Source organism: Rhinopithecus bieti, unplaced genomic scaffold (genome assembly GCF_001698545.2).
Source record: "Rhinopithecus bieti isolate Rb0 unplaced genomic scaffold, ASM169854v2 scaffold_5497, whole genome shotgun sequence".
NCBI classification, from domain to species: Eukaryota; Metazoa; Chordata; class Mammalia; order Primates; family Cercopithecidae; genus Rhinopithecus; species Rhinopithecus bieti.
This window is the reverse complement of record NW_016805006.1, coordinates 1633878-1649678: the sequence shown is the minus strand read 5'-3', so window position 1 is coordinate 1649678 and position 15801 is coordinate 1633878.

Sequence of the window (15801 nt, the reverse complement as noted above, 5' to 3'; positions counted from 1 at the left end):
ATTAAATTTTTTTTTTTTTTGAGATGGAGTTTTGCTCTTGTTGCCCAGTCTGGAGTGCAATAGTGCCATGTCAGCTCACAGCAACCTCCATCTCCCAGGTTCAGGAGATTCACCTGATTTGGCCTCCCAAGTAGCTGGGATTACAGACACATGCCACCATGCCCAGCTAATTTTTGTATTTTTAGTAGAGATGGGAGTCTCACTATGTTGGCCAGGTTGGTCTTGAACTTCTGACCTCGTGATCTACCTGTCTTGGCCTCTCAAAGTGCTGGGATTACAGGCGTGAGCCACAGTAGAGACGGAGTTTCTCCATGTTGGTCAGGCTGGTCTCGAACTTCCAACCTCAGGTAATCCGCCCGCCTCAGCCTACCAAAGTGCTAGGGTTATAGGTGTGAGCCACTGTGCCCAGCCCCCTATTTTTTAATGGTAATAGTTCTTGGATGACATTTAGAACTAAAATGAACCACGTGTAGTGATGCAGACCTGTAATCCTAGATACTCAGGAGGCTGAGGCAGAAGGATCACTTGAACCCAAGAGCTTGAGACCATCCTGGGAAACGCAGCGAGACAACGTCTCAAAAAAAAGTTTTATTTTTCATGCTGCTTTTCTCGAAGAAACAGAGACACACTGCTATCATATTATTAAACTATACAAAGATTTTAAGCCCCTTTTTTTTTTTTTTTTTGGAGACGGAGTCTTGCTCTGTCACCTAAGCTGGAGTGCCATGGTGCGATCTCGGCTCACTGCAAGCTCCGCCTCCCAGGTTCACGCCATTCTCCCGTCTCAGCCTCCTGAGTAGCTGGGACAACAGGCACCCGCCACCACACCTGGCTAATTTTGTTTTTGTAGTTTTAGTAGAGACGCGGTTTTACCATTTTAGCCAGGATGGTCTCCATCTCCTGACCTTGTGATCTACCCGCCTCGGCTTCCCAAAGTGCTGGGATTAGAGGCGTTAGCCACCACGCCCGGCCTAAACCCACTTTTGAAAAGAATCTCACATACAGTTGCCCCTTTATATTCATGGGTTCCATACCCAGAGATTCAACCAACTGAGGATACAAAATATTCAGAGGTCGGGAGTGGTTGCCCAAGCTGTAACCCTACTACTTTGGGAGGCCAAGGCAGGAGGGTTGCTTGAGCTCACGAGTTCAAGACCAGCTTAGGCAAAATAATGAGACCTCGTCTCTACTAAAATTCAAAAACAATTGGCAAGGCATGGTGGCTCATGCTTGTAGTCCCAGCTACTGGAGGGCTGAGGTGGGAGGATCACTTGAGCCCAGGAGGTTGAGGCTGCAGTGAGTCCTAATCATGCCACTGCACTCTGGCTGGGCAACAGAACCTGTCTCACAAAATGGAAAGAAAGAAAATATTCAGAGCGGGCATGGAGGCTCAAACCTATAATCCCAGCCACCTTTGGCAGGCTGAGGTGGGTGGATCACCTGAGGTCAGGAGTTCAAGACCAGCCTGGCCACCATGGCAAAACCCCATCTCTACCAAAAATACAAAAATGAGCCAGGTATGGTGGCACATGCCTATACTTGTAGCTACTCGGGAGGTTGGGGCATGAGAATCACTTGAACCTGGGAGGCAGAGGTTGCAGTGAACTGAGATGGCCCCACTGTACGCCAGCCTGGGCAACGGAGTGAGAACCTGTCTAAAACAAAACAAAAACAAAATATGCCAAAAAAAATAATGGATGGCTACCTCTGAACCAAACACGTACAGGCCTTTTTTTTTTTCTTGTCATCATTCCCTAAACAATACAGTGTAACAGCCATTTACACAGCATTTACACTGTATTAGGCATTATAAGTAATCTAGAGGTAACAGGAGGCTCTGCTTAGGTTATATGCAAATACTACACCATTTTATATAAGAAACGTGAGCATCCTTGGATTTCAGTATCTGCAAGGGGTCCTAGAACCAATCCCCCACAGACACCAAGGGACTCCTGTCCCTCAAAGAGCCATATAAGCTAACCAGCAACAACAACAAAACAAAAAAACTTAAAATTCCACCTAATCTACTTCACCCTGTTTCATACAATTCCATCCTTCCTGCTGCAAGAGAAATACAGTATTTAGAGACATTGAAGCATTTCACATTGTACAACAGTACTGGATAGTATAATGCTTCCTGTTTATTTTAATGTGATTTTTAACCCAATAGAATTAAATATGCATTAAATTGCTTTTTATTTCACTCTGTAGTAAATATTTTTTCATAGAAGTCAACAGGGAAAAGTGTTCTATTGTTATAGTTAGTAAGAAATCCTGATATAAACATTTAAAAGAGCTTCTCTACTAGAGGAAAATCTTTTCAACAGAAGACCCTGCTTCAAACAAAACAAGGCTACTAGTTAAAGGGCCATTGAGGTTGGGGTGGGGGGTGGGAAACAGAGGGAAAATATGTTTAAACTGAGGTCCTAGTGAAAAACCAAAAACATTACCAAAAAAACCCCACATACACACAAAACCTATTAAAACTAAAAATTAAATCTACCGATCAAAAAATAGTAAACATAAAGTAAGTCTAGGGGCTTATGTTTTAACTGCACATAGTAAGCACTTCACAGTTGTCAGCAATTTCCTAAAAATCACACATGGTTCTATACACAACCTTGAAATGGCAACATTATTAAGTTTTAATACATATAAGCAAAAGTATACAAACATTTCCTAAACAACCAAACCAAAACAAATAAAAGTCTGGACTTCATACGATGCAATCCAAGTTTCTCTGAGAAAATGCAAGTTTCTGATGCAAGACAACATGCAGAAAATTAAAACGAAACATATGAGGCAGAAAAGGAGTTATTACGCACATACAAATCATTTTTTAAAAGATACTTTTTAAACCAGGCGTGGTGATGTCTGCTTGTAATCCCAGCTACTTGGGAGGCTGAGGTGGGAGGATCACTTGAACCCAAATGATCAAGACACCTTAAGCAACATAGCAAGATGCCTACCTAAAAAAAGCAAAAAAGATCCTAATTTTTTACTACACTCCAAGATAAATTTTGGGTGAATTTTAAAAAGTTAAATACTAGAAATATGAAGTCATAAGTTAGAATTATTTTCAGATATACATAAGAGTAAAAATGTAAAACTTCAGAAGTGAAACAGAAACACAACTGGCAGATCTGACTTACATACAAATTTTTAACTCATACACGTTAAAAGCAGCAAAACAAAACAAACAGCAATGTTAAACTGGAGAAAATACTTGCAGCAAATTAGTGAAATAGCTGATTAAATTCAAGGTACTTATTAAATTCTACACAATAATTTTGTTTTTCTAAGAGACAGATTCTTGCTCTGTCACCCAGGCTGGAGTGCAGTAATCATAACTCCCTATAGCCTTGAACTCCCTGGCTCAAGTGATTCTCCTGCCTCAGCCTCTCAAGCAGCTAGGACTACATGCACTTGCCACCATGCTCAGCTAATTTCAAAAAATATTCTGTAGAGACAGCGTCTCACTACGTTGCCTAGGCTAGTCTCGAACTCTTGCATCAAGTAATCCTCCCACCTTGGCCTCCCAAACTCCTGGGATTACAGGTGTGAGCCAGCGTGCATAGCCTACAAAATAATTTTTTTTTTTTTTTTTCTGAGACAGAGTTTCACTCTTGTTGCCCAGGCTGGATTGCAATGGCCCGGTCTCAGTTCACTGTAACCTCCACCTCCTGGGTTCAAGCAATTCTCCTGTCTCAGCCTCTAGCCAGAAACTTAAAGAAAAAAATTATAAAAATTACAAAAAAAAATTTAAATGTTTAAACAAACACATCTTTAAGAACTAAGATGATGACAACAACAAAGGACAAAAGACAATGAAATAATGAGGAAATACAACTGCCAAAAATGGGAAAGGTTCTACTTTGAAACCAATCCAAAAAAATACCAATTAAAACAAGCTACCATTTTAGATTGCCCAATTAGCAAAGAATTTTTTGCAAATGATAATACCAAATGGTGAAAGGGTTTTAGTAAACTAACACTCAGATTCCACTTTCAAAAAATTATTTGAGGCCAGATACAGTGGCTCATGCCTGTAATCCCAACACTTTGGGAGGCCAAGGCGGGCAGATCACTTGAAGTCAGAAGTTCAAGACCAGCATGGGCAACATGGCAAAACCCTGTCTCTACAAAAAAATACAAAAAAATTAGCTGGGCATGGTGGTGCTCACCTGTAATCCCAGTCACTCAGGAGGCTGAGGTAGAAGGATCCCTTAAGCCCAAGAGGTCGAGGCTGCAGTGAGTTGTGATCACACCACTATACTCCAGCGTGAGTGACAGAGTGAAATGCTCCTGTCTCAAAAAAAAAAAAAAAAAAGAAAAGAAAAGAGAAAAAAATACATTTTGAGCAGCAAGGTGTGGTGGCTCAATGCCTGTAATCCCAGCAACTGGGAGGCTGAGGCAAGAGTGTCCCTTGAGGCCAGGAGTTTGGGATCAGCCTGAGCAACATAGCAAGATCCCTAAAAAAATTAAAGGTAGCTAGGCATGGTGGCTCATGCCTATAATCCCAGCACTTTGAGAGGCCAAGGCTGGAAGATCACTTGAGACCAGGAGTTTAAGACTATCCTGGACAACACAGTGAGACCCCCATCTCTACAATAAAAATAAAAAATGTGGCCAGGCACAGTGGCTCACTCCTGTAATCCCAGCACTATGGGAAGTTGAGGTGGGAAGGTTGCTTGAGACCAGAAGTTCAAGATCAGCTTGGGCAATATGGCGAGACCTTGTCTCTACAAAAACCTTAAAAAAAAAATTAGCCAAGCGTGGTGACATGCACCGGTAGTCCCAGCTACTCAGAAGGCTGAGGCAGGAGAATCTCACTTGAGCCGGGAGGCGGAAGTCGCAGTGAGCCGAGATTGCACCAGTGCACTCCAGCCTGCATGACAGAGCAAGACCATCTTGGAAGAGGAGGGGAGGGGAGAGGAGGGGAAGGGAGGGGAGGGGGAGGGAGAGAGAGAGAGAGAAAGAAAGAAAGAAAGAAAAAAGTATAAAAGCTAAGAGTTCTTAAAAATTTAAAAGAGCCGAAAACCAAAGATCAATAGTAAAATTGGAAGATCATGTTGAAGCAATCTCCCAAAAAGTAGTAAAATAACAAAGACAAAAAAATGTGGCCAAGGTGGGAGGATCACTTGAGACCAGGAGTTTAAGACCAGCCTGGGCAACATAGCAAGAACCTGTCTCTATTATATGTAATTTTAAAACTAAAAAGCCTATTAAAAAAAGAAGAAGAAAAGTAAGAAAAAATTAGCCGGGCGTGGTGGCTCATGCCTGTAATCTCAGCACTTTGGGAGGCTGAGGTGGGCGGATCATGAGGTCAGGAGATTGAGATCATCCTGGCTAACACGGTGAAACCCCGTCTCTACCAAAAATATTAAAAAAAAATTAGCCGGGCGTGGTGGTGGGTGCCTGTAGTCCCAGCTACTTTGGAGGCTGAGGCAGGAGAATGGCGTGATCCTGGGAGGCAGAGCTTGTAGTGAGCCAAGATCGTACCACTGCACTCTAACCTGAGCAAAGAGTGAGACTCCGTCTCAAAAAAAAAAAAAAAAGAAAATAGAAAAATTTGAAGATCCATCCAGGACGTCTAACATCGAAATAAAGAAGCTTCAGAAAAAAGAAAATGTAAAAGGAAAATTATCAAATAACTAAAGAAAATTTCCCAGAACTGAAGGACATTGGCCTTACATTACAGGAACCCATTTATACATGCAAAAAGATGAAAACAGAGCCATACCAAAGGGTATCATAAGCCAGGTACAGTGCCTTACACCTATAATCCAAGCACTTTGAGAGCTGAGATGGGAGAATCGCTTGAACCCAGGAGTTCAACACCAGCCTGGGCAACACAGTGAGACTTCCATCTCTACAAAACAAAACAAAACGAAACAAAAAATTAGGTAGGTATAGTGGCACACACCTGTAGTCCCAGCTACTTAGGAGGCTGAGGTGACAGGATCGCTGGGGCCCAGGAGGTAGAAGCTGCAGTAAGCCATGACTGCACCACCGCACTCCAACCTAGACAACAGAGCAAGACCCTGTCTCTAAATAAATTAATTAATTTAATTAAGGGCATCATTGTGAAATTCCAGAATGTCTACAAACTTCTAGAAACAGAAACAAATAAGTGCAAAAATCAGAATGGTACTGGATACCTCAACAGCAACATGAGAAGCTAGATTAAAATGAAGCAATACCTTTTAGAACTCTGAAGAAAATGATTTCTAACTTAAAATTAACTCAGAAAATGGTATTTCCAGACTTATGAATCTCAAAATAAATTACCTCACAAAAACGCTTTCTCAAAAAGTTCTTGGAGGAAATCATCTACCAAAATGAGATACAATGTAGAAAGCAGAAGGTAGGGAATACAGACAACAAACGAAGTAGTACAGGAGAATCCCCAAGATAAAGTTAAGGAAATTCACAGGAGTCTAACTATGGAACACATTCAGAGTCCAAACAGTCCAGTTTGAAGCCAGTAAAAAGGACACATGAGACATTAGAAGAAACCGCTAATAACTCATAGTCTTGAAAGGAGACTTAGGCAAGTGACAGTGTTTAGGGTTGAATTAGTGATAAACACTTAGAATACTAAGCAAACACAAATAAAATCACAGTCATTAGCTCCAAGGAAAACAAACATTGTGCTAGAAAAGTAATCAAAACTTACTACCTAATTTCAGCTGTGAATCCTATGCATATGCTTATAATAAGGTAAACATTTAACAGTTATCTAACTAAAATTACCATATAACTATTGCAGTAGGATGAAGTAACAGGGAGAGGGGAAGGGGAAGTGGTTAAGGTGGAAGGAAGGGAGAGACAATTAAGTTCTCATGCTCAGAAGAGGGAAGTCAACAGATAATGCTAAAACTGAAAAATCAAGACCAAATATCAAAGATCAACTAAAAGAATATAAAGTGGTCTCCTCTAAGAGAAGGAAAATGCCAAGGAAGATTAGGGAGCTGGTTATCATTTAACAAATCCTGTTCAAGCTATTTAACACTTTAAACTACAGTCATGTATCACAAATGACGGGAATGCATCGTTAGGTGATTTCGTCACTGTGCAGACATCAGCGTGTTTACACAAACTTAGATGGTACAGCCTACTACACACCTAGGCTATATGGGATGGCCTAGTACTCCTAGGCTACAAACCTATACAGCACATTACTGTGCTGAATATTGGAGGCAACTGTAACATAGTATTTGTGTACCTAAACATATCTAAACATAGAAAAGGTACAGTAAAAATGTAGTCTAAAAGATAAAAAATGTCCAGGTATGGTGGCTCACGCCTGTAATCCCAGAACTTTCGAAGACCAAGGTGGGAGAATCACTTGAGGCTAGGGGTTTGAGACCAGTCTGGACAACACAGTAAGATCCTGCTCTCTACATTAAAAAAAAAAAAAAATTGCCAGGCTTGGTGGCATGTGCCTCCAAGCTACTAAGGACATCAAGGCAGAAGGATAACTTGAGCCCTTGAGCCCAAGAGGTCCAGGCTGCAGTGAGCTATAATTATACCACTCCAGGCTGGGTGGCAGAGTGAGATCCTGTCTGAAAAAAAAAAAAAAAAGAGAGAGATTAAAAAAATGGTTCACCTAGGCTGGGCTTGGTGACTCACACCTACAATCTCAGAGCTTTGGGAGGCCAAGGCAGGAGGACTTGAGCCCCGGAGTTCAAGAATAGCCTGGCTAACATAGCAAGGTCTCTACAAAACATAAAAAACAAAAAATCAGCCAGGTGTGGTGGCATGCACCTGTAGTTCCAGCTACTCTATAGGCTCAGGTGGGAGGAGAGCTAGAGGCTAAAGTGGGAGAGAATCTCTTGAGCCCAGGAGCTTGAGGTTACAGTAAGCCATGATCACACCACTTCAATCTACTGGGTGACTGAATAAGACCCTGTCTCAAGACAAAAAAAAAAAAAAAAAAGGAACACCAAAAAAGGGCATTTCCATTGAATAGAGCTTGCAGGATAAGAAGTTGCTCTGGGTGAGTCAGTGAGAGACATAGGGGTGAGTGAATGTCGAAGGCCTACCCCTAGGACATTACCGTGGAGCACTGCAGTAGATTTTATAAACACTGTGCAATTCGGCTACACCAAATTTACTAATTTTTTCTTCAATAACAAATTAATTGTAGCTTACTGGGGTTTTTTAAATTTTGTTTTGTTTTGTTTTGTTTTTTGAGGCAGAGTCTCGCTCTGTCGCCCAGACTGGAGTGCAGTGGCCGGATCTCAGCTCACTGCAAGCTCCGCCTCCCGGGTTTACGCCATTCTCCTGCCTCAGCCTCCCAAGTAGCTGGGACTACAGGCGCCCACCACCGCCCGGCCTGTTTTTTTTTTTTTTTTTTTTGTTTTTTAGTACAGACTGAGTTTCACTTTTTTTTTTTTGTGTTAGCCAGGGATGGTCGATCTTCCTGACCTCGTTGATCGGCCATCTCGGCCTCCCAAAGTGCTGGGCATTACAGGCTTGGCCACGCGCCACCGCCTGTTTTCTTTTTTTTTTTGATTTGAGACCGAATCTTGCTTTGTCACCCAGGCTGGAGTGTGGCACGATCTTGGCTCACTGCAACCTGCACCTCCTGGGTTCAAGCAATTCTCGTGCCTCAGAGTTAGCCTCCTGAGTAGCTAGGATTACAGGCGTGCACCACCACAACTGGCTAATTTTTGTATATTTTAGGAGACACAGGGTTTCGCCATGTTAGCCAGGCTGGTCTCAAACTCCTGGCCTCAAATGATCCACCTGCCTTGTCCTCCCAGAGTGCTGGGTTACAAGCGTGAGCCACCATGCCAAGCCAGCTTACTGTAACTTTTTTACTTCATAAACTTTTAAATTTAACTTGTTGACTCTTATAATAACTTACCTTAAAACACATTGTACAGTGTCCAAAAATATTTTTTCTTTATATCTTTATCCTACAAGTTTTACTATTCATGTTTTATTTTCCTTTTAAGCTTTCTTGTTAAAAATGAAGACATACATTTTGGGAGGCCGAGGTGGGCATATCATCTGAGGTCACAAGTTCAAGTCTAACCTGGCCAACATGGCAAAACCCCATCTCTACTAAAAATACAAAAATTAGCTGGGTGTGGTGGCATGCACCTGTAATCCCAGCTATTTGGGAGGCTGAAGCAGGAGAATCGCTTGAACCGGGGAGGCGGAGGTTGCAGGGAGCAGAGATCACGCCACTGCACTCTAGCCTCAGAAACAGAGTGAGACTCTGTCTCAAAAAAAAAAAAAAAAAAAAAAAACAGACAGACATAAACACACACCTTAGCCTAGGCCTACAAGCATCAAGATCATCAATATCACTGTCTTCCACCTTCACATATTGTCCCACTGGAAAGTCTTCAGGGCAGTAATACACATGGAGCTGTCATCTTCTATGGCAGTAATGCCTTCTTCTGAAATACCTCCTAAAGGACTTGCCTAAGGCTATTACAGTTAAGTTTTGTTTTGTTTTTTTTTTGAGACAGAGTCTTACTCTGTCTCCCAGGCTGGAAGAGTGCAGCAGAGTGATCAAGGCTCACCCCAGCCTGAACCTCCTAAGCTCAAGTGATCCTACCACTTCAGCCTCCTGAGTAGCTAGGACCACAGGTGCGTGCCTAATTTTTGTATTTTTTGTAAAGACAGGTTTTCACCATGTTGCCCAGGCTGGTCTCAAACTCCCGGGCTCAAGCAACTCACCCACCTTGGCCTCCCAAAATGCTGGGATTATAGGTGTGAGCCACCACATTCAGCCAATTTTTATTTAAATAAATAAAAGGAGTATACTCTAAAATAATGATTAAAGGTATAATATAGTAAATGACTACATAAAAAAAGGAAAAAGCAAAAAAAAGTAAATGGCTACAATGTCACTAAGCAACAGGAATTTTTCAGCTCTACTATAATCTTATGGATTACAGTTGTGTATGCAGTCCCTCGTTAACCAAAACATCATTATGCAGCACATGACTGCATAGGTATGTATAACATTGATAGAAACAGACACCTCAGAAAAAAACAAGATGCCAAATGTTATGTGCATTATGATTAAAACAATACTAAACATTAATTTGAAAAAAGAGTAAGAGCAAATAATTAGATGTGTTTGGTGATAGGATCATAAGTGAAATGTTCTTCCTTTATTTTCCAATCTCTTAGTAATCTTGTTATATTGTTTTTTGTAATATTTAAATAAGTTTTACAAAAGTGCTGTTGGTGGCTGGTAGTTGATATTCCTGTTTGTCTTTGTTTATGAAGCTCCCTCCTCTGTGGATACCACGCTTCTTCTTACCCTATATATCTATAACCAACTGTGAGAGCGTATTTAATGTTTCGACAAACATTTTTAAAGGTCACACAGAACAATTGTAATTTTTTCCACTGATTATTATGATCCCTTTGAATAGTCTCAGCTAGCATGTCATTTTTACAGTCCCATACTACTATGCAAATTGAGAAATGACTACATATAATATAGATTTACTCTCTATCTTAGTAATTTTAATCTTTATCATTGAGTGCTTAAAGGAACATCTACAATGCACCATAAACCATATAGCAGAACGTTAGGATTTTCACTATAAAACCAAACACATCATATATGCACACCCATTAAGTGTACAAACAATACATACTAAATTATCTCTTCAGTTAACACTATTTTTCCTTTTTCTGGTGTTTTGTTGTTGTTTGTTTTTGAGATGGAGTCTTGCACTGTCACCCAGGCTGGAGTGCAGTGGCGCGATCTTGGCTCACTGCAACCTCCGCCTCCTGGGTTCAAGTGATTCTCCTGCCTTAGTCTTCCCAAGTAGCTGGGACTACAGACCCACGCCACCATGCCCAGCTAATTTTTCTTGTATTTTTAGTAGAGACGAGGTTTCACCATGTTGGCCAGGGTGGTCTCGAACTCTTGACCTCAGGTGATCTGCCCGTCTCAGCCTCCCAAAGAGCCGGGATTACAGGCGTGAGCCACTACGCCCGGTCAAATCTTTAATTTCTAAACTAATTTGGAAAGACAGAAAAATTCCTATCTTCCCATGTATGTAATCAAAACACAGTAGTAAAAATATTCATTGCATTTTCACTGTCACTCAGTCTTTTGCCAACTATAATCTAATTTTTTTTAGTTTTTATTTTAGAGATGGGGTCTCACTCCTGTCGCCCAGGCTGGAATGTAGTGGCACAATCATAGCTCACTGCAGCCTCAAATTTCTGGACTCAAGATATCCTCCAGTCTAAGCTTCCCAAGGAGCTGGGATTACAAATGCAAGCCACTGAGCCCAACTATAATCCGATTTTTTATTTTTATATCTAATTATTATGTAATTTCATATATAATTACACAATACATATTTTATGAAAAGTAAGTTTCTAAGATGAAGAAAATCTAACCCCTTCCATGAGTTCCAGTATCATCTTATAGTAACTACACTAAGCTACAATAAGAGTTTAATACTAAACATTAATGTTTCTTCAAAATAAGGAAGCTGATTTTTTTTTTTTTTTGAGACAGAGTCTCGCTTTGTCGCCCAGGCTGGAGTGCGGTGGCCGGATCTCGGCTCACTGCAAGCTCCGCCTCCCGGGTTTACGACATTCTCCTGCCTCAGCCTCCTGAGTAGCTGGGACTACAGGCGCCTGCCACCTTGCCCAGCTAGTTTTTTTGTATTTTTTTAGTAGAGACGGGGTTTCACCGTGTTAGCCAGGATGGTCTCGATTTCCTGACTTCGTGATCTGCCTGCCTCGGCCTCCCAAAGTGCTGGGATTAGGAAGCTGATTTTTTAAAATAATAAACATTAATTTTAAACACACTATTAAAGTATTAATAATCAAACAAAGCCACTCAATGAAACAACGTTTGAATTTTGGCAAAGTTTTTTCTTTTTTTTTTTCCATTTTTTTTTTTGAGACAAAGTCTCACTCTGTCACTCAGGCTGGAGTGCAGTGAGGCAATCTTGGCTCACTGCAACCTCCACCTCCCGGATTCAAGCAATTCTCCTGCCTTAGCCTTCCAAGTAGCTTGGATAACAGGTGCCTGCCACCAGGCCCAGCTAATTTTTATATTTTTAGTAGAGACAGGGTTTCACCATGTTGGCCAGGCTGGTCTCGAACTCCTGACTTCAGGTGATCTGTCTGACTCCGCCTCCCAAAGTGTTGGGATTACAGGTTGAGCTACCACAGCTGGTACGAATTTTGGGAAAAATTTTTCATACTAACACATTGGCATATCAGTTATTAGTCAGATAAAAGTTTTCTTCCATATATGAAGTTATAAAATGCCACTGCCCCGAGATAAAATCTTCTGAAGAGTTATTAGATGAATGGCTGACATCGAATAAAAATGCACAAAGAACACTGCCATAATAAACTTTTGATATTCAAAGGGCTACATTTGAGGGGTACCTAAAAGAAACCTCTTTTAGCCAATATTTAAATCCCCCTTAAACTCACCTACTACTCTCTCTATATATGCCCATTACGATAGGATATCTTTTGAGAAACTGCCTCTAGAAATAAAGTCTTTAAAAAGTTTAGACCAGGCACGGTGGTTCACGCCTGTAATCACAGCACTTTGGGAGGCAAAGGCAGGAGGATCTCTTGAGGCCAAGAGTTTGAAACCCGCGTGGGCAACACAGCAAGACCCCATCTCTACAAAAAATAATAAAATAAGTTTTAAAGTTTAAAATACAGCATTTCATTTTAAAAACTGCCTAGAAAAGCAGAAGATTTTAAAACATATAAATGTTACTTGCATCACTAAATACCCCCCAACCTTCAAACAGTCTCTACTCCAATAACATGCATAACAAATAAAGCCTAGGACCTTACAGCAATTGGGTTAAGAAAGGTTAAATTTCAGAATTCATAAAGATAGGAGGCATTTCTCATTCTTATGGTAGAGACTACCTGCTGTCGTCTGTGTATATGCTTACAATAATAAAGGCCAACCTTTTATTAATGTTTGCTAATAAATATCCTTCTGACTTTCCATTCTAGCTAAGATTTGATAATATGGTTGACTCTTCCGTGTTTTCATCACAAGCAACACTGTTACAGATATCATTTCCTCCTAATTTACCCACAGGCTGTTTAAATCATTTGGAAAATTATTTTCAAAGGACTCTATCTGTGGAGGTCTTTTGGGTTCTAGAGTAGGGTTCTTTCTACTCTGGTTTTCCGCAGCTGTGGGGTCAATCTATCAGAATTTCATGGTTGTATCCTTTGCACAATCTGTAACATTGTTTAAGTTCAAAACTACATACATTATTTCATCAAAATTAAAAACTTTTGGGCATTAAAAGATCCTATCAAGACCATGAAAGACAACGCACAGATATTAATATATCTGCAACCCACAGAAATATTTGGGAGAAACTATTTGTATATCACATATCTGATGTAAGAATAATATGCAGAATGTATAAAGAACTACAACTCAACAACAAAAAAGCACACATCTCAATTCAAAAATGGGCAAAGGATTGAATAGACATTTCTCCAAAAAAGACATACAAATGACCAATAGCACATAAAAAGATGCTCATTAGCACTAGCCATTAGGGAACTAAAAATCAAAATCACAATAATACCATGTCACACCCATTAGGATGGTTATTAATTGAAAGAAAACAGAAAATAACAAGTATTGGATAGAGAATATGGACAAAATGGAAGGAGCACTTGTGCATTGCTGGTGGAAATATAAAACGGTACAGAAGCTGTGGAAACCAGTTTAGCTGTTCCTCAAAAGGTTAAATATAGAATTACCATATGACCCACCAATTCCATTCCTAGGTTTATACCCAAAAGAAGTGAAAGCAGGACTCAAAAAGATATTTGTACACCAAGGTTCACAGCAACATTATTCAAAATAGCCAAAAGATGAAAACAACCCAAACATGTCCCATCAACAGATGGATGTACAAACAAGATGAAGTATATACAAATTATTCAGCCAAAAAAAGAAATTAAATTCTGCTATGTGCTACAACATGGATAAACCTTGAAAATATTATCCTAAGTGAAATAAGATAGGAAAGGTCAAATATTTTATGATTCCACTTACATGAACTAGGCAAATTCATAAAAATAGAAAGTAGAATAGAGGTTGGCAGGGACTGGGGAAAAAAAGGGATACAGAATTTCTGTTTGGGATGATGAACAACTTCTGGAAATGGATAGTCATGATGGTTATACAATATTGTGAATGTACTTCATGCCACTAATTGTACACTTAATAGTTCAAATGGTAAATGGTATGTTATATCTATATTAGCACAATAAAAATAAAATAAATTGGCAAAGCCAAGGCCAGGCGCGGTGGCTCAAGCCTGTAATCCCAGCACTCTTGGGAGGCCCGAGACGGCGTCGGATCACGAAAGTCAGGAGATTGAGACCATCCTGGCTAACACGTTAAAACCCCGTCTCTACTAAAAATACAAAAACTAGCCGGGTGAAAGTGGCGGGCGCCTGTAGTCCCAGCTACTCGGGAGGCCTGAGGCAGGAGAATGGCGTAAACCCGGAGGCCGGAGCTTTGCATGAGCTGAGATCCGGGCCCACTGCACTCCAAGTCCGGCGTACAGAGCGAGACTCCAGCTCTAAAAAAAAAAAAAAAAATTGGGCAAAGCCAGGGGAAGTGTGGGGCGGAGAGCTATGTTATGTACATACCTGAGTTTGTGAAGATCAGACAAAAATTCGCATGAACTATTTTGAAAGTGTTTTACAATAATCCTAATAAGACATAGCTGAAAATATAATACTGATCATGACTAAGCCACATTCCTATTACAGTCAGAAATCATAATTTAGTACAATTTTTTGCTTTCTCAAAGATACGAGAAAAGCTGCATATATGTATTTGTATATTAGAAAATATACCTTTTAGTAAGGGTTTCACAGCAATGCAAATGTCAAAGTAGCACTAGCACAAATTAAGGCAAATAGTTTTTTAACTATTAGGAGATAACTGTGAAGAACTTGGTAAACGTGAAAACTTTGAAAAGCTGAAAAATTCATCTGTAGTATTTTGACTTCACTCACATAGGGAAATGCACAAACATCTACTACATTCCAGATATAGGGACTCAGGATACTAAGATAAACAGAAAAAGTCTACCATTTCAGTTTAGCTTATCCCTGCCAGGATCACAAGAGGCACTAGTTAAGAACAGACATTTTGGGGGCATTTTCAAATTCTCAAACCGACACAAATACATGAGATGAGCAAAAGTCTTCTAAATTACACTGTAACCTACAATTGTCTATCTTCTAATAAATTCTTCTAACATATAGAGAACTGCTGTGTAGTGAAGTTCTCTGAGACCTGTAATTATAAACTTCAGTCACATTGCTATAAACTTCCAAATTGGGAGTTTGAAATATGAGCCACATGTTACTTAACATTCAGAAGACATATAAATGAAAGCAAAAGGTTATGGCTTAAAAGAAAACTAAATAAGAAATAACTTGATTTTTAAATACCAACATATCACAATCATACAGACACACCAATAACTGTAACCATATGGTTCTCTCAATCATCAAGCATATGCTAAACACCTATTTGTGCTTAAAAGAGTCAAATGTGATTTTAAAAAAAGGTTACTCTTCAAGCAGCTTTCAATCTAGTTGGGAGAGTAAATTAATACACATAAAACATGTTTTATTTACGTACATATATATGTAAAAATACTCAAATACAAAGGATGCAAATGTAAGAATTCAAAGGAGATACATAAGTTCAGGAAAGCTCCAAAGAAGGTAAGATTTAGGCAAAGACCAGAAGGATAGACAGAATTGAATGGG